Source organism: Amphibalanus amphitrite, unplaced genomic scaffold (assembly GCF_019059575.1).
Source record: "Amphibalanus amphitrite isolate SeventyFive unplaced genomic scaffold, NRLGWU_Aamphi_draft 000017F_arrow, whole genome shotgun sequence".
In the NCBI taxonomy this organism is placed as follows: domain Eukaryota; kingdom Metazoa; phylum Arthropoda; class Thecostraca; order Balanomorpha; family Balanidae; genus Amphibalanus; species Amphibalanus amphitrite.
Genome location: NW_024881513.1, coordinates 1,118,312 through 1,136,990, shown reverse-complemented (window position 1 = coordinate 1,136,990; position 18,679 = coordinate 1,118,312). Strand labels below are relative to the sequence as shown.

Here is an 18,679-nt window from a genome sequence, read left to right as displayed (position 1 = left end):
AAAAGCGGGGTATGGCTGAGATCGAAACGCTGTTCCGGCATAACGGGTACCCGAACAAACTCATTCAGAGAACTAAGCATCGGGTTCTATTTAGTAGTGAGCAAAACGGCAGAAACAGAGCAAAAAACAGAACAAAAAACGAACCTACATATATCACACTCCCATACATCGACGAAACCCTAGCACGACGGGTGGATGGGGTCTTCAGGGGCTCAGGTTTGAATGCGCGGGTCGCTTGGACCAGTGGAAAAACACTAGCGCAACACCTCACCAGGTCAGCCATGCAAAGTCCTCCCTGCCCGGCAGGTACAAGGAAATGTCACACTTGTGAGGCGGGGCTGCCTGGTCGCTGCCACACCAAAAACGTTGTGTACAAAATCGTGTGTAACATGTGCCAAGACAAAACTAGTATTTACATAGGAGAAACTAAAAGACGCATCCGGGAGCGGTTTCACGAGCATTTGAGGGACGCAAAAAACCAAACTAAGGACACTCCACTCGGAGATCATGTAGCTAGGACACACCCAACCAGCATAGTAGGGCCCGAGTCGTTTAGCGTGTCGATCGAAAAAGTTTGTAAAGATGTACCAAACCTCAAAATAGCCGAGTCAATCGAAATCAGAAACCAGCGACCCCACCTCAACACACAAACCTCATCATGGCCTCTCCTCAATCCCCCGCCATACACACCCCCAGTGGCTCCGGTAGCTCCAGTGTAGCATACAATATTGTAGAATACCTATTATTTAACATTGTCATATGTCATGTGTTTGTGTATGTATGAGTAACAATAGACAACTATATATTAGATGTATTATGTATATTGTATATACATATTATGTATGTATCTATTATGCATATTGTGTATTGTATGTGCATATGTATGTATCCATCTATTATGTAAAGTATGTATCCATCCATGTATCCATCTATTATGTAAAGTATGTATATTGTAAACGTATATGTATTTTTGGCATTATGTACATTATGTATATTTGAAAGCATTGCCATGTATAATGTGCAAATGTTGACACGCACTTGAATGATTGTATACGTACTGATCGACCTTATCCAACGAGAACCATATCAAAAGATGCACGTTTTGTATTCCGTTTGAATCGGCTTTGTATCGCTGCTTAATTGCTATTCTCATTCTGATGACGGTGCAATATCGAAATATATCAATTTAGTTTTAATTATATCAATTTGCAACATATAACATGAGCATAAGGTTATTCACTCTATTTGAGTTTGTTTTTGTTTCTTTTTTCTGTTTCTTTTCTTAGAGGTTATAGGTACAATTTTCGTTGGTCATCAGCGTTTGGTTGTGCTAGTTTTCGCATTGTTCGAGCGCTTTGGAAGTGTTATTGGTTTCGATAACACCGTATTTGCTTAGCTTTTCGAAATAAAAGGCCTTGCAGCTGTGTTCGCAAAGCGTCTTTTACAAGTCGACTTGACTTTTAAAACGCCCGAGGGGGGGGGGGGGCGTCTTACCATACCCATAGTGTAAGAGGCCCTTTTGCAACTTTTTCCAAAATGTTAAAGTTTACGGTTTGTGTACCCCCTAGATTCATTTTGAATGCAAATATGTATGGAAAATGATGCATGCTCACAGCGCATGCACACGTTAGCGCTTAAATATTATCAGTTGTCTAAAAATAGTAACTGAGCTTAAGGGGGGGGCCTCCTGCACCACTCTCCCCTAAACCTGCTGTGCTAATGCCTGACGAATTAAGAAGAGTCAGCGAATTAAGAAAAAAACTGGTTGTAATAGCCGTTTTCAGTTTTCACGACGGCCATATGTTACACATTTAGTGCAGATAACGTGCATATTTGGTGTAGATTTGGTCAAATTAGATTCGTTGCTTTTTATTAACAGATTCAGATAATTAATAGATTATTAACAGAAAAGTTGTTTGTTTGGGTTGCATATATGCTTATAAATCTCATCTTTTAAATAATCAGACATTTTTTCGATTAACCCTCGCATGTGTAGGGGGGGGGGTCGGATGGACCCCCCCCATGGTTTTTCGCGAATAACTCGCGTAAAAAGCGGCCGATCGCGACGAAACTTTCAGTACCCTCGCATTGATCAATTTTACACCTACCCTGAAAATTTCATGACCCTGACCCAAATGACCTTTGACCTGTGACCTCTTTTCCGAGACCATGTTTGGCCGGAATCGCGATTTCGCGTATGTCAGCTCGCACTAGCCGCGTGCTTGCAAGCTTTTCGTGGTTTCAAACGTTCAAACATGTTATTTGATGTTACTCCCGTGTGTGTCAAGGTCACCTGAAGGTCAGGTCAGGTCATTGACCTTTGGTGACCTCGGTTGACCTCGGGTCACTTTTTCGAGTTTTACATGTTTGTAGGCTAGTTTTTGGAGCTGAATTCGAATTTAGCAACCATTTGAACATTTACGAAGTAGTTTTGGTGACTTCGTAACATGTTACGAAGCTGTCAGAGGCAGTTGACACGTACTACGAATACCCGTCACGACGCCTACTGGTTGACCTGACCTGACCTGACCCGACCAGGTCTAAATGCTTCAAGACATCATCTGTGATCAAAACTAACACGATATTCGTGATCAGCACCCCGAAAAACCCCTTAGCAGCCACACTTTACGACTTTCTAACAGGTCCCGATTTTCCCGACTTTGGGTCATTGACCTGACCTGGAAGGTCAACCAATGACCTAGGACCTTAAAATTGGGTATCATCGGCTTCCTCTCGTCACGGGCAACACGCTCGTTTTTTTCGCGAAGCTCTAGCTCGATCAGGGGCCAAACGGCAAGGGGGGGGTCCAACCGACCCCCCCCCCCCCTACACATTAGAAGCTGGCAAACGCCGCACACATGCGAGGGTTAAAGCACAAATAAATCCATGATATAGACATTTGTTATAAAAGAGAGTAGGTGCAGATCATGGGTGGCGGAACGGGAGGGGGGGGGGGGGCACCGGGGCACCTGGCCTCCCCCTTTGATTTTGTCATTTTAACATTATCCCTATGGACGTTGCATGGAAAAATGGGACCAAAAGTCTGCAATGCCCTTGAAGGTCTTCCGCCGCCACTGATGCAGATTTGGTCAAATTAGGTACATTCGTAAGATAGCCCGTCGTGAAAACGACTATTATCAACTTGAGCACTATCTGATAATTTGGTAAATCAGACATAGGTATAAGGAACTAGTGCAAAAGACTAGGACGAAGACTACTAAGAATCAAATGTGAGCCTTATTTGACCAGATCGCATCAAATGTGACCAAATGTGTGCCAGATAACCGCTGTGAAAGCGGTTCATAGCCAGCAGGCATTGTTTATTAATAGGTAAGCATGCGCATTGCGCATAGTTCAAAGGAATGGTACATAAGAATGGTTTGCTAATATTTTTGCATTGCATATCACATGCAGGCTTTGCTTTTCGTCTATCTTTTTGTTTTAGTTATCTTTGCTATCATCTTCTACATCTTTGTTTTCTTTCTTACCTATCTGGTGTGAATTTAACGTTGCATAGCAGATGCCAGTTTGCTTGCTCCTATGTAATTGGCCATAATTTTATTTAGACATACAACGACTCCACAAGTAGGTGCTGTGGCTATTCTGCCGAGGTGATTATGAAGGATATGAGACAAATTACTATGGAATGTGACGGACAAGATTACTTTACTACTCAGGTTGGTTCACTAGGGAAATAAAGGCGCCGTAGCTACGTCACGGATTTGGTAGCAATCTGGTAGCAATTTTTGCAGACATCAATGGCGCACGTGTTGTTTGATCGTCGCCAATACTATTTTACTGCACTATTTTGTTATTTCACTGCAATGTATTGTACATTACATTTGAAAATTAAAATAAGGAAATATTCGTAACCCAGCAAGTCAGTTATTCTTTGAGGCAGCACTCTGTCAGCATTGAGCCTTCAGAATGTGTTATTTGATAGACTTTCCCACATTTCCTACTCTTGTGGAAAACTTTCTTAGTCATCAAAAATGTATGCACATATGAATAATTAGAACTTCATTTTCAAAGTTTTATAGAAATAAGATTTCACATTACATTATCATAAGGCTACCTGTCCATTTCGTCCAACCAATTAAATATTCATCCAGCAGAAGGCAGGTACCTCTGACAAGGTACTGATATCTCTTATCTACACCAATATTTCAGGAAAATGACAGAGACTGAGAAGCTATTAAAACTTCAGCATATGAAAGGGAAATTATGGCTTATGCACATTGAAAAACATCAGATAATGCTTTTGAACCATCTCATTCACCAGCACACATCAATCCGGCTCCTGGCTTCTGTCAAGGAAACATTCCAAAATAATGCATTATTTTATTTCATTGACCACCTTGCAAAAGACAAACAGCAAACACATCATCACCAAAAACAAAAATAGTCAACAGGTAGGTACCAGCTGATCTAGCCGTGCTGTGTCATGTGCCTTTGAAAAACTTGAGCAGTCAGGGTTGAATAAACACCCCAAACTTAGCCATTCATGCATGAACAAGTGCAAATTCTGGTCGAGCATTTTAATAAAAATGAAACTAACATCATTGTAGGTTACAATTATAACAAAGACAATTACAAAAAAACAGCAGAGCTTAACTCTACAAGGCATAACCATTAATTTTATAACTGACATCCAAATTCGCATCTCCAAAGTTTAACCCACCTACCAGCCACCTGCACATTTCTGCGCACATGTGCTGCGCAGTGTGCACAGTCACTACACATTACACAATTATGAGAATTAAAATAGTTTTAAACAATCAAGCAAGTCAGGACTGGTATGCAGATTCACAAGTTCTCTCAACATCTTCAATTACGAACAATCAAGAGCACCTTGTGATCTCAGTAACTCCGCAGATCCATCTTCTGTTTTCCATTTTCAGTTTTCAATTGAAATACAAGTTCCATCTGGGAGACACATGTTGCATCATTATGTTTAAACAATTATTATGCTTGAACTTTTGATTTTTCATGTGAACTTCACTTCAAAAGTTGATTCAATTTTTAAAGTTGATTTAATTTGTATAATGCTACGATCACGGCGCACCAAATCACAGATAACTTGAAAATAACCCAGCAAAAGCCACATTCTTCAGCAAACTATGAGAGCTATCTGATCCATGCTGCGTTGAAATAATTGAAAATCGCCAAAACCAGTCAAAATATGACAATTAAATTAATATAAACTTCACAAAACTCTGATTTGTGAGGCAATGCGCAACAGAAATGCGAGGGAATATGGTAGTAATCTGGTAGCAATTATGAAGGATTTCCCTTGTCGTTGATGAAAAAACACTTGAAACAAATTTTTCAACACAGAGGAAATCCTTCATTATGAGTTGCAGGGACCATTTGATTGGCCCATTTTAGATAAATATAGGCCGAATGTTTCGATTTCAACCCCATTTATCGTAATGAGACGAATCCATTGGCTTAGTGGTACGTCTTTTGAACACATGTAGGCCTTAGATTTCTCCTTAGCCCGCCTGAAACACACCATGCTTTGCATGCATTTCTATGGGTGAAGGAAAATTCATGCGCCGTGATGACGTCACGGTAAAGGAATTCTGAAGCTCGTGAACGGGGGCTGGTGACGGAAAGGATATTCCTACATGCCGGGGTATGTCTTAAGCACAGCACGAGCCGGGCAGTAAAACTAGGATCAAGAAACTGTCGGTGTCAAAATGCCATGTTATTTGATAGGCCGGGCAGGAAACAAAAGTTTACTGCCCGGGTTTACTGCCCAGGGCAATGACCTCTAAACTACAGTTTATCGCATTAGCACAGAGGTATAATTGATAGGGAATGTATAATTACATCATTATTGCATGATATTTGCCGCGTAAAATTAGAAAACCAACATTTTTTGTTTAAAAAATATCTGCTCTGCTTATCAAGGGGTTTGAAATACTTTGTATTGGTTACAAAGCCGAAATTATGGCAAGATATGCTTCTATTAATCGAAATCCGTTATCGCTTGTTTCTTATCTTCGTTTGATATGTCCACTAGGATACCTTGGGCGTAAGTTATTGCGTTATTATTTGACAGTTGTAGTCCTTTCCTAAAAACAAACATGTAAAATATGGAAAATATAATGTATTTCACGAAAGTTTAGCCATAGGTCATCAACAAAGTACGATTACATAAATAAAGGAAAGATTCTTGCAAGAGCACTGGAAAATTCACATTTAATCACTAGGAATATCATACCTTCTACCTTCTTTGAGTTCTTCTTGTTCTTATGTCGTGGCAAATTATTCATGTATGATGTTCCTTGGATATACAATTGTTGTGCCATTCTGAGTTGATATTTTCAGACGCGATTCTTTTTGAAGTGAGGTATTTTGATGCATTTTCTTCTATAAATTTCCTTTAAAGCTTTATCCACCGCTGTAGCGCAATCAATATTCGAAAATTATGGACAAAACATAATAACAACATAATAATTATGTATAAAAGTGTCACCAAAACCCTATGTTTGGTGACATGTTTGTTTTATGGCCTTGCCATGTTTTAGGGCCTTGCCAAAACCTGTCGAAACTACTTACCAGGTATGCGGCATGTAGGAAAAATCTTACTGACCTCAGCCGTACGAAAGTATTTGGAAACTCGGTTTGCAAAATTTGACTCCGGCCCTCGTGCTTCGCACTCGGGCCTACGTCAATTTTGCAAACCTCGTTTCCAAATAATTTCGTCGGCCCGGTCAGTAATATATAAGGGTAGTTCAGGGCCTATTTTAACATGTTAACTGGGGGGGGGGGGGCAAATGCCCCCGCACTCAACAGAATTGCCCCCTAGTCGTCGAGATTTGCCCACTATAAAAATGGGCATAAAGGAACAGGGTGACAAACATACTACGTAACTACTGTGACTTGTTTTGCAATGGATGTCAAATGAGTCAGTCTGTAAGTAATGACCAGTGGTGTATCTAAGGGTGGGTCATATGGGTCATGACCCCCCACCCTCTTGGGGCCCGGGGACACCACAGGCCTGACAGGGGCACCACCGGCCTGTCAGGGGCACCACAGGCCTGTTGGGAGCACCATCAACCTAGCAAGAGCACCATAGGTCTGCCAGGGGCACCGCACTGAAAATAAATTTACACTCGCGTGCCGGTGACACGAAAATAAGCACCAATGAAAGGCGTTTTGGTAGGGTGTAACACAACTCAACTGTGTAACTGTGGGGTGTAACGCCGAAGAATGGTGCAATTACTCGGTGTTCAAAATCAACACCGACAATTAACACCAATGCCACCTCAGACCAACCGACGCTACGGATAAATAACACCACCATTTGGTGTCAACACCCCGTGACAGAGACGTTATATCGCAAACGCCACACAATGGTGTAGCTCCCAGTTCATTGGTCTCTAAACGGTGTTACTAGCACCGTTACCATGGATCAGATATGGCCTTGGATTCAAGGTCAGCCGGCCGCCGGCCAGCGCGAGCGGTTGCGCGTGCACATGCGTAAATTCAAATGAACGGCGGCGCGGCGTGTTGATTCGCGCTTCAGTTTGAAACGAGTGATGCGGGGATGTGTGGAGACTGGAGGTGGTGTGAGATGAAGATGGAGCCTGCCGCGGGATCATCACAGGTATGATTTTGTGATATTAAGTTAGTGTCTGATTACTTCGTTAATTGCTGTGCCGAATTGATGTTATATTGTTTTAAGTCAGAATTCTGGAATCGCTGCCTGGTATGTTGAAGCCTCGATACTAAGTAGGTGCAATGCGATACGTTTGTATTCTTAAATATGAATTAATTCAACCATGCTCATGATCCCAGTAGCATAGAATGTGCATCATAGTCGTGAGATAGGTACTTGAAGGTGCAGAGATAGTATATTGAAGTACCGATCCCAACGTACGTACACCCCCCTGCACGCTGCGTGGTAGGATGAAGGTATGTAGTTATCATAGGCGCGGGAACTACTTTCAGACTGGGGGGCACACCATAATGGAGATGAACCTAGGGTACCCCCAAATCTAGTTTTCTCACCGGTTTTAGGCCACTTATTTTTCATCCCTTGGCTTTTTCAACAAAAAAGAAAAACATTTGCAAAAAAGTGCAGTATTTCGTCTCAAAGTTGTGGGGGCACCGCCCCCACGGCCCTAGAGTTGGGGGGGCAAGCTGCCCCCACTGCCCCCCGGCTCCCGCGCCTATGGTAGTTATTTTCACTTATATCGACCAAACATCTTGGATAAACATCCTACAAACGTGAAATCGGTACCGACTTCACGTTTGTAGGATGTTCATCCGCAGAGGCATTATGCATATTTCTTTTGCTTCGCACGTTTCAAAAGCATTTATTTTTAATCGTGTAGCCAAAATTAAACCGCAGAAGTATCAAAATGTAAAAGTAAATTCCCGACATTTTGCAGCAATGCGTGAAAGGGACAAAAGGGTAAAAGAAACGTGGCCTGAATCGAAATCTAACTATAATGCATGAAATTTTTATCACCTTGGATCAGCATCCACTACATAGTTTCGATGTTTAACCTTCACCCCAGTGGGGGGGGGGGCATATGTTACCACCCTGTCGCGTTTTTTTTGCGTGTGAATAAAAAACCGTGGGCCGCGCCACTTAAAGTAGCTTTCTGTACATCAATTCTGGACAATGTGTAAAATTTTGGGCCCCAGGTCATGTCAGGTCAGGTCACCAGGTCAAGTAAACTGACCAAGCCTAAAAACAAGTTTGCAATCATGTCCAGCCTGCAGTGTTTGGCAGAGAGGTTTTAAACTTGGTGGATTGCATGATGTTATAGGCGCCTATAATGTGTATATCTCGGATTTTTTATATCCGTGACCTAAGGTCAGGCCAGTGGCGTGACCTTACCATTATAAGTCAATGGAGACAAATGAAAATGCCTCTAGATCCGTGTGTACGCGTAGCAACAGTTTAAATGTTTCAGAATCACAATGATTTGGACCACCCGTGACGACCAAGGTGTCCTTTTTGCTGATACCCTCTAGAAAGGTCATCCGAGATCATTTGAGGCTACAAACAGATTTTTGCCAATAACTCTCGATTGGAAAGAGATAGAACGTTGGGGATGGCCTTATTGTGTTTGTCTTGTTGAGACGCATCGACTGATATGCAACATGATCTTTCCCGGTCAGGTCATGACCTTGACCTGGGGTCAAATTTTCAAGTTGACCTTTTAAGGTCAAATTATAGTTCATTCGACGCGTCTCGGCGAGAGGAACACAATCCTGGCAATAGAAATGTCGTGGCTTTTTTAAGTCAAAAGTTATTGTCGAAAAAAATACTTTTCGTAAAAACAGCTATTTTTCGAGTTTTTGCCCTCTGGAGGCTAAAATGTTGACCTGAGGTCAATTTTGATGATGACCTTATCAAAAGAAAAGTTCAAAGCTATCGATTGCTTTTCCATGCGTTTTTGTAGTATCATAGTTCCTGGGATAACGGCATGTTTTCTAAAATATGACAATGGCAAATTTTGAGTTTTGATGACCTCTGATGACCATTTTAGTAAATGTGCACTATCTGTTGCAGATGTGGAAAGAGTTCGGTAGACTGACAGGCTGGGAAGGAGATGTCAAAGCCGACTGGCGCACAGCGTCTCCGAGACGTGTTGGACCGCTTGAAGTTGGAGACCGGCTGTGGAGGTGAGTTCATTCTACACGTTTCTCAAAGCGATAAGGTACTGACTGCTGAATGTTGAAAAATATTTTTTGCGGAGCGCAAGCTAAGTCAGTGCATTTCCCTTGCAGATGATACTGTGTCAGCTCTGCTGTCGCTGCTGGGTGAGGACGACGCGGTGTTCCCAACAAACATGGAGGCGTGGCCTTGTATTGTGGGCGAGAACCTGTGTGTGGAAAAAAACGGAGGTCGTGAAGACGAACGGGCTAAGCAGCCAGGACAAACTGCTCCTGTGGGGAATCGTTTTCTCCGTCCTGTCACAGAAAATGACATTCACGGCATGCCAGTGTACGGCCACCCTCATGAACGTTCATGTGCTGAGGGCGGATGAGATAGGCTCCATGCCAAAGAGGCTCCGAGCTGCCTGGAGTAGGCTGACTGCTCCAACTAAGTAGGTGACAAAAAGATGACGTTCAGTTGAGTTCATGAGCCTGCTTTCCTGTTCATTGTGACTTGTGAGTTAGGGCTCCAGGCGGCGCGGAGTCTCTTTACCATAGTGCTTTGGTTATCATACCAAGATTGTTTAGAAAAAACAGAGTCCGGTGACCACCCGTGCACTTGAGAAAGCGCCACTCACAGTTGCCGCAATTTTTGTTAATAACATTTGTTTATTGCTCGTCTCGGACGCTACAAAATAAATTGTCTTTATTTAAGGAATGCTTTGCTTTGTATGGGGTCTATGGCAAGCGACAGTATACGCATATGGACTTGTCACATATGTTCACACAGACGCATGCACACGTATAAGTATATATATATATATATATATATATATATATATATATATATATATATATATATATATATATATATTAATTCATCGAGATGCAGCTACACCAAACACCGGTGTATCTCCTTCACAACACCGGAAGGGGGTGTACCCAATTGGCTGCTAACACCACACATTGGTGTAAAGGTATTTGTTTTGTACCCGTAAAGAAGGTGCAAATTAATGGTGTAGCACCTTTTTATGGTGTAAAGACGTGGTGTAGCACCACAAACTGGTGTACTTACAGTGATTTAACACCATACGCCAGTGTATGTGCCTGGTGTTACACCAGGATTCAGTGTATGCTTACACCAAAACTTGGTGTTGAAACTACACCGGTGCAGGTGCTCAAAAACGGTGGGGTGTAAACATTTCCTAAAAAGGTGTAAACACCAGGAGCGGGTGTGAATTTATTTTCAGTGCGCAGACCTGCCAGGGGCCCCACCGGCCTCGCAGGGGCACCACCTTGGGCCTGTCAGGGGTACCACCACAGGCCCGCCAGGGGCACCATAGGCCTGCCAGAGGCACCATAGGCCTAGCAAGGGCGCCACGGACCTGTCGGGGACACTCCAGGCTTGTCAGGAGCACCACAGTCCTGTCAGGGCCCAGGGGCACCACCGGCCTCACGTGGACACCACCGGCCTCGCAAAGGCATCATGGGCCTGTCAGGGGCACCACGGGCCTGTCGTTGGAACTTCAGGCTTGTCAGGGGCACCACAGTTCTTTCAGATGCACCGGCGGCCTACCACCATGGCACTATGTTTGGCCGAGGTCGCGATTCGGCGTATGTCGCCTCGCATTAGCCGCGCGTTTGCAGTCTTTTCGTGGTTTCAAACGTTCAAACATGGGATATGATGTTGCTCCCATGCATTAGGGTGGGTGTCAAGATCACCGGAAGGTCAGGTCAGATCATTTACCTTTGATGACCTCGGTTCACATTTTCGAGTTGTATATGTTTCCAGGCTAGTTTTTGGAGCTGAATTCGAATTAAGCAACCATTTGACCATTTACGAAGTAGTTTTGGTTCCTTCGTAACATGTTACGAAGCTGTCAGAGGCGGTTGCCACCTACTACGAATACCCGGCAAAACCCTTACTGGTTGACCTGACCTGACCTGACCTGGCCTAAATGCATGAAGACATCATCTATGATCATAATTAACATGATATTCGTGATCAGCACCCCGAAAAACCATAGCAGCCACTCTTTACGACGCTTTAACAGGTCCCGATTTTCCCGACTTTTGGGTCAATGACCGGACCTGGAAGGTCAACCGATGACCTAGGACCTTAAAATTGGGTATAATCGGCTTCCTTTCATCACGGGCAACACGGTCGTTTTTTCCGCGAAGCTCTAGCTCGATCAGGGGCGAAACGGCAAGGGGGAGGGTCCAACGGACCCCCCCCCCCCCCCTATACGCTCGCTACTGGAAACACCAATACGGGCGAGGGTTAATGGATTATTAAAGACAATTTTCCAGGTTGCCCCCCCCAGTCAAATTCCCTTAAAATAGGCTCTGGGGTAGTTGAGCAATTGTTAACAGGACTGTGAGTGCTGCTGCTGCCACAGGCGCTGCGCACATCAACAGCCTGTGCAAGTAGAAAAACACGGAACAAATAGTGCATGGACGCGTTTCGATTATTAAATCTTCATCAGCATGACATAATCACAGAGAAAACAAGATATAGCACACAAACATTCGAGCTCGTCACAGTGCAATCGTCTTGATTTTAAAAATTAATGCATATGACATATTCGCTACTAATCCACCTGTAGGAGAATATCCACGAAAAATGATAGCAAAATAGATCACTGACATACATATGACACATGGATAACAACAAATTTGTACAGAACGATCATGAACAAGTAGGTACTTATACAAACTAATGACGTGTCTTCTTCAAACTATACATCGCCGCTGGTTTTGCCCATTTCATCGAACCCACCCTAATATTAATCGTTTCGTTCATTGCTATAAATGCCGCCTCTGTCGCCTTCCGATTGTCTTTGTTTTTACATAATGCTATAATTTCCGCCCCGCCCCATCTTGGTAAATGATGTGTTTTCTGAGCATGAATTACTACCGCGCTATGTTCTGCGTTGTTCCGCATGTCCCGCTTATGTTCCTTTAATCTAACGTCTAAGCCCCTCCCGGTTTCCCCTATATATGATTTGTCACAAGAACCACAAGGAATCTTATACACTAAACTTTTTTCTTCTCCATTTCTTTTTGTGTGGTTTTTAGTATATCCCCTACCTTTGTTCCCGAAGAGAAAGCGATTTTAAATCCAGTCATTTCAATCTGTTTCGCTATCATCTCGGCTGGTTTCGAATTGGGAAGTGTTATATATCGTTCGGTTTTCTTCGTCTTTGTTGTCGCGCTTCGCTTTCGAATATTGATAGCTTTTCTTTTCAAGTTGACTAGAAATCCTTTGGGGTACTTTAACTTCGTGAACGATGCCATGATGTACTGAATCTCTTCATCTATAAACTCTTCACTACAAATGCGATACGCTCTAAGGAAAAACCCCAAAACAATCCCACTTTTAACCCGATCATTGTGTCCAGAATAGAAATGTACGTAAGACTCTTTGTTTGTAGGCTTTCGATACACTTTAAATTTTGGCTGACTCCCACGTATGATCACAGTATCAAGAAATGCAATCGTCCCGTTGCTTTCTTTCTCAAGTGTAAACTGAATCTTTTCCTCTACCGAGTTAAGTCTATCAAGTTTGTCCTCTAAGTTCGTTTCTTTTGGCACTACTACGAGGATATCATCAACATAACGCAACCAAATTACGCTACTGCCCATGATGCCCTGATAATGGTGCTTTTCGAGCCACTCCATGTACAAACATGCCGCCACCGGACTCAGTGGTGACCCCATGGCTAGTCCCCTATGTTGACTATACTCATCAGACTGAAATTGAAATCCCCCAAAGTTAAGGCACATTGCAAGTAATTTCAAATAGTCATCTTTTGGCACAGGTAACTGTTCGGAGTCCATATTCGCTACTACAGATTTGATCGCCTCTAACGCACCGTCTACCGAAACGTTGGTAAACAAAGACTTCACATCGAAACTAGCCAGGAACTTATCTGATAAGTCCATGTCCTTGATCTTGTCCATGAGATCCTCAGTGTTGCGGAGATGTGCGTCACTGATCGTGCCCAACGTGCTTGAAAGAGGCCTGGCCAAGACCTTCGCGAGTCGGTGTGGAGCACTGCCGATCCCTGACGTTATCGGTCGCATCGGAACATTCGTTTTGTGTAGCTTCGGGAGACCGCGCATTCGTGGTGCAGCAGGCGCCTCTTCTAGCAGATGGAGAAGATTTTTCCCTTTTTCGGATTTCTTGAGTACCTGTCTTGCTTCTTGATTGAACTTCTTACTAATTTTGTCCGTGTATCCCGAAGGTTTCTTTTCGTATGTTTCAGTGTCTTGGAGTAGGTCATTCATTTTCTTTGTGTAGTCATCAATGTCCATAATCACCAATCCACCTCCCTTATCTGCCTGGGTGACAATCACGGACGAATCCTTGGCTAATCTTCTCAACGCTTCCATGTATCTCCTTGGCAACTTATCAGCCTCCTTATCAGCTAGAGCTTTACAGCATAACAGCACGCCTTGAATAAAACCCTTTTCTACATCTTCATCGTTCCATCTAGTGTTGCGACGAACATGATCCACATATTGATTTTTGTCCTTCCCCGTATCAAACTTTACTCCGAGGGCTAGTGCTTCTTTTTCGTTGTCATTCAGTGCTCGTGATGATAGGTTCGTGACGATTTCTACATTTCCAGCTTCCTTCCATGGGCTGTTGTCGCACAAAGTCTTCAGTTTTCGTTTGAGTTTCGTCTGCTGTTTGTCGTTGAGGTTCTTCAGTTTCGTTCGTAGCTCAGTCGATATCGGCACTCCTTTCAATTCATCTCGTAGAATGTATATCTTGTCCCTTATCTCTGAGCACGCTTCTTCTAAAAAGCTACGGGCAGTTGTGCTAAATGGATGATCTTTACTCTTAAGTTGTTGAGGAGCCGATTTCGGCAATACTTGCTCTAGAATGCAATCATTCAGAAATTTAAGACGATTGAAACTGCTTGAGAGCTTTCTTTTTGTGAGATATTCATGCTTTTCTGCGTTATTTGTTCCGGTGTTCATGTCAGACAAATGTATATTGATGGAGACAAGTAGAAAAACACGGAACAAATAGTGCATGGACGCGTTTCGATTATTAAATCTTCATCAGCATGACATAATCACAGAGAAAACAAGATATAGCACACAAACATTCGAGCTCGTCACAGTGCAATCGTCTTGATTTTAAAAATTAATGCATATGACATATTCGCTACTAATCTAGCTGATAAGGAGGCTGATAAGGAGGCTGATAAGTTGCCAAGGAGATACATGGAAGCGTTGAGAAGATTAGCCAAGGATTCGTCCGTGATTGTCACCCAGGCAGATAAGGGAGGTGGATTGGTGATTATGGACATTGATGACTACACAAAGAAAATGAATGACCTACTCCAAGACACTGAAACATACGAAAAGAAACCTTCGGGATACACGGACAAAATTAGTAAGAAGTTCAATCAAGAAGCAAGACAGGTACTCAAGAAATCCGAAAAAGGGAAAAATCTTCTCCATCTGCTAGAAGAGGCGCCTGCTGCACCACGAATGCGCGGTCTCCCGAAGCTACACAAAACGAATGTTCCGATGCGACCGATAACGTCAGGGATCGGCAGTGCTCCACACCGACTCGCGAAGGTCTTGGCCAGGCCTCTTTCAAGCACGTTGGGCACGATCAGTGACGCACATCTCCGCAACACTGAGGATCTCATGGACAAGATCAAGGACATGGACTTATCAGATAAGTTCCTGGCTAGTTTCGATGTGAAGTCTTTGTTTACCAACGTTTCGGTAGACGGTGCGTTAGAGGCGATCAAATCTGTAGTAGCGAATATGGACTCCGAACAGTTACCTGTGCCAAAAGATGACTATTTGAAATTACTTGCAATGTGCCTTAACTTTGGGGGATTTCAATTTCAGTCTGATGAGTATAGTCAACATAGGGGACTAGCCATGGGGTCACCACTGAGTCCGGTGGCGGCATGTTTGTACATGGAGTGGCTCGAAAAGCACCATTATCAGGGCATCATGGGCAGTAGCGTAATTTGGTTGCGTTATGTTGATGATATCCTCGTAGTAGTGCCAAAAGAAACGAACTTAGAGGACAAACTTGATAGACTTAACTCGGTAGAGGAAAAGATTCAGTTTACACTTGAGAAAGAAAGCAACGGGACGATTGCATTTCTTGATACTGTGATCATACGTGGGAGTCAGCCAAAATTTAAAGTGTATCGAAAGCCTACAAACAAAGAGTCTTACGTACATTTCTATTCTGGACACAATGATCGGGTTAAAAGTGGGATTGTTTTGGGGTTTTTCCTTAGAGCGTATCGCATTTGTAGTGAAGAGTTTATAGATGAAGAGATTCAGCACATCATGGCATCGTTCACGAAGTTAAAGTACCCCAAAGGATTTCTAGTCAACTTGAAAAGAAAAGCTATCAATATTCGAAAGCGAAGCGCGACAACAAAGACGAAGAAAACCGAACGATATATAACACTTCCCAATTCGAAACCAGCCGAGATGATAGCGAAACAGATTGAAATGACTGGATTTAAAATCGCTTTCTCTTCGGGAACAAAGGTAGGGGATATACTAAAAAACCACACAAAAAGAAATGGAGAAGAAAAAAGTTTAGTGTATAAGATTCCTTGTGGTTCTTGTGACAAATCATATATAGGGGAAACCGGGAGGGGCTTAGACGTTAGATTAAAGGAACATAAGCGGGACATGCGGAACAACGCAGAACATAGCGCGGTAGTAATTCATGCTCAGAAAACACATCATTTACCAAGATGGGGCGGGGCGGAAATTATAGCATTATGTAAAAACAAAGACAATCGGAAGGCGACAGAGGCGGCATTTATAGCAATGAACGAAACGATTAATATTAGGGTGGGTTCGATGAAATGGGCAAAACCAGCGGCGATGTATAGTTTGAAGAAGACACGTCATTAGTTTGTATAAGTACCTACTTGTTCATGATCGTTCTGTACAAATTTGTTGTTATCCATGTGTCATATGTATGTCAGTGATCTATTTTGCTATCATTTTTCGTGGATATTCTCCTACAGGTGGATTAGTAGCGAATATGTCATATGCATTAATTTTTAAAATCAAGACGATTGCACTGTGACGAGCTCGAATGTTTGTGTGCTATATCTTGTTTTCTCTGTGATTATGTCATGCTGATGAAGATTTAATAATCGAAACGCGTCCATGCACTATTTGTTCCGTGTTTTTCTACTTGTCTCCATCAATATACATAAGCCTGTGCAAGGATACCGAAAAGGATATCACCAGGGCCCTAAAACAGAAAAAAAAGTAAAAACAAAAACGTGAGGCGTGAAGAGGTCGTGAAGTCGAGTCGAAGTCGCTGATAATGTTAAAAACTTCTATCGCTTCGGCAGAATGATTAGGTAAGTGTCCAAAATAACAATGTCATTGCTTATATGCAGTCAAGTGTGTTATCCCTATGTCTAGTTTATTTAGTTCTAGAATGGAACACATCAAGAGAGATTGCATCACTGATTTAGTTGCCTGATAGTGAAGTTCAGTTCCTCACGTTTGTCCAAGCTGCTTGGAAAGTGATGACACATGAGTGCACGAGAATTGGGCAGTTAGCAGTCACACCAGTGTTTATAAATGGAGGCGGAGCTGGTTCACTTATTGCACAGCACTGTTTATCTGATGTGTGTGTCTACGACTACTCGGACGACTCTGCGGCTAAGCGCTCTTTTTAGAGCGCAAGTCCGCCCAGTCCGACCAAACAGCGCAGTTTCTGAACCGAACCGGGACCTCACACCTCCACCTGCAGTCTCTGAACCGACCCGGGACCTCACACCTCCACCTGCAGTCTCTGAACCGACCCCGGACCTCACACCTCCACCTGCAGTCTCTGAACCGACCCGGAACCTCACACCTCCACCTGCAGTCTCTGAACCGACCCGGGACCTCACACCTCCACCTGCAGTCTCTGAACCGACCCTGCAGTCTCTGAACCGACCCGGGACCTCACACCTCCACCTGCAGTCTCTGAACCGACCCGGGACCTCACACCTCCACCTGCAGTCTCTGAACCGACCCGGGACCTCACACCTCCACCGGGGGTAGATGGTGGCACACCGACGCCTCTCTCAGGAACCCGGCTGCTCCCACAGGCGCCAGCCTGCTCTCACAGTAGTCAGCCTGCTCTCACAGGGACCAGCCTGCTCCCACAGCAGTCAGTCCACTCTCACAGTAGTCAGCCTGCTCTCACAGTAGTCAGCCTGCTCTCTGAGGGACCAGCCTGCTCTCACAGTAGTCAGTCTGCTCCCACAGTAGTCAGCCTACTCTCGCACTTGACGAAAGGCATTAATAGCCGCAAGTATATTTCGGATGTCCTTAATACAGTATAGAGAGATGAGATGAGCAGCAGTCAGCCTGCTCTCACAGGGACCAGCCTGCTCTCACAGTAGTCAGTCTACTCTCACAGTAGTCAGTCTACTCTCACAGTAGTCAGCCTACTCTCTCAGTAGTCAACCTGTTCTCACAGGGACCAGCCTGCTCTCAAGTAGTCAGCCTGCTCTCGCAGGGCCACCTTGCCGCCCTCCCCTTGCCCCGCCAGCCCGTCATGCAGCGCCACGGGGCCCTCCCTCTTCTCCCGGCCGGCGCCGGGGTATCGCGTCACGGCGCTGATAAACCCTCACTGCACCATGGGGAAAGAGCGGCACCGCTGTTCTCGGGGTGCAGGCCGGCGCCGCGTGCGACCGGCTCCCACGATCGGCTCCTACCTTCGGCCGACAGAGACAGATACTCAGGGGCCAACTAACTATGACTATCAGAAACGCCTGTAACTATAGTGCTCGTATTAACCATTATGAAACGCAAAGGGAACGCTTTTGCTTAGGTACGAGCTGCTGCTGAATAGTGCAGTAAGTGAAGTATTTTCTCAAATTTAACCCTATTCCTGGCGGGGGGGGGGGCCTCAGGAGCCCCCCCTGAGGTTTTTTGGTTATTTCTCCCAAACGCGTTGAGCTAGGAAGCTCAAATTTTTTGACTTTTCCTAAAAGGCTTCTACGCAACATGTCTGAAAATTTTGAGTTGATCTGACCTC

The 18,679-nt window shown here is 43.9% G+C and overlaps 1 long non-coding RNA gene across 1 annotated transcript; it reads left to right on the top strand.

The window, feature by feature from the left end:
- Positions 1 to 7,167: 7,167 nt before the first annotated feature.
- Positions 7,168 to 10,305, top strand: LOC122387593. Its single transcript, XR_006257626.1, has 3 exons — positions 7,168 to 7,618; positions 9,539 to 9,651; positions 9,757 to 10,305. It is a non-coding gene; the product is annotated as an uncharacterized LOC122387593 (long non-coding RNA).
- Positions 10,306 to 18,679: the final 8,374 nt, after the last annotated feature.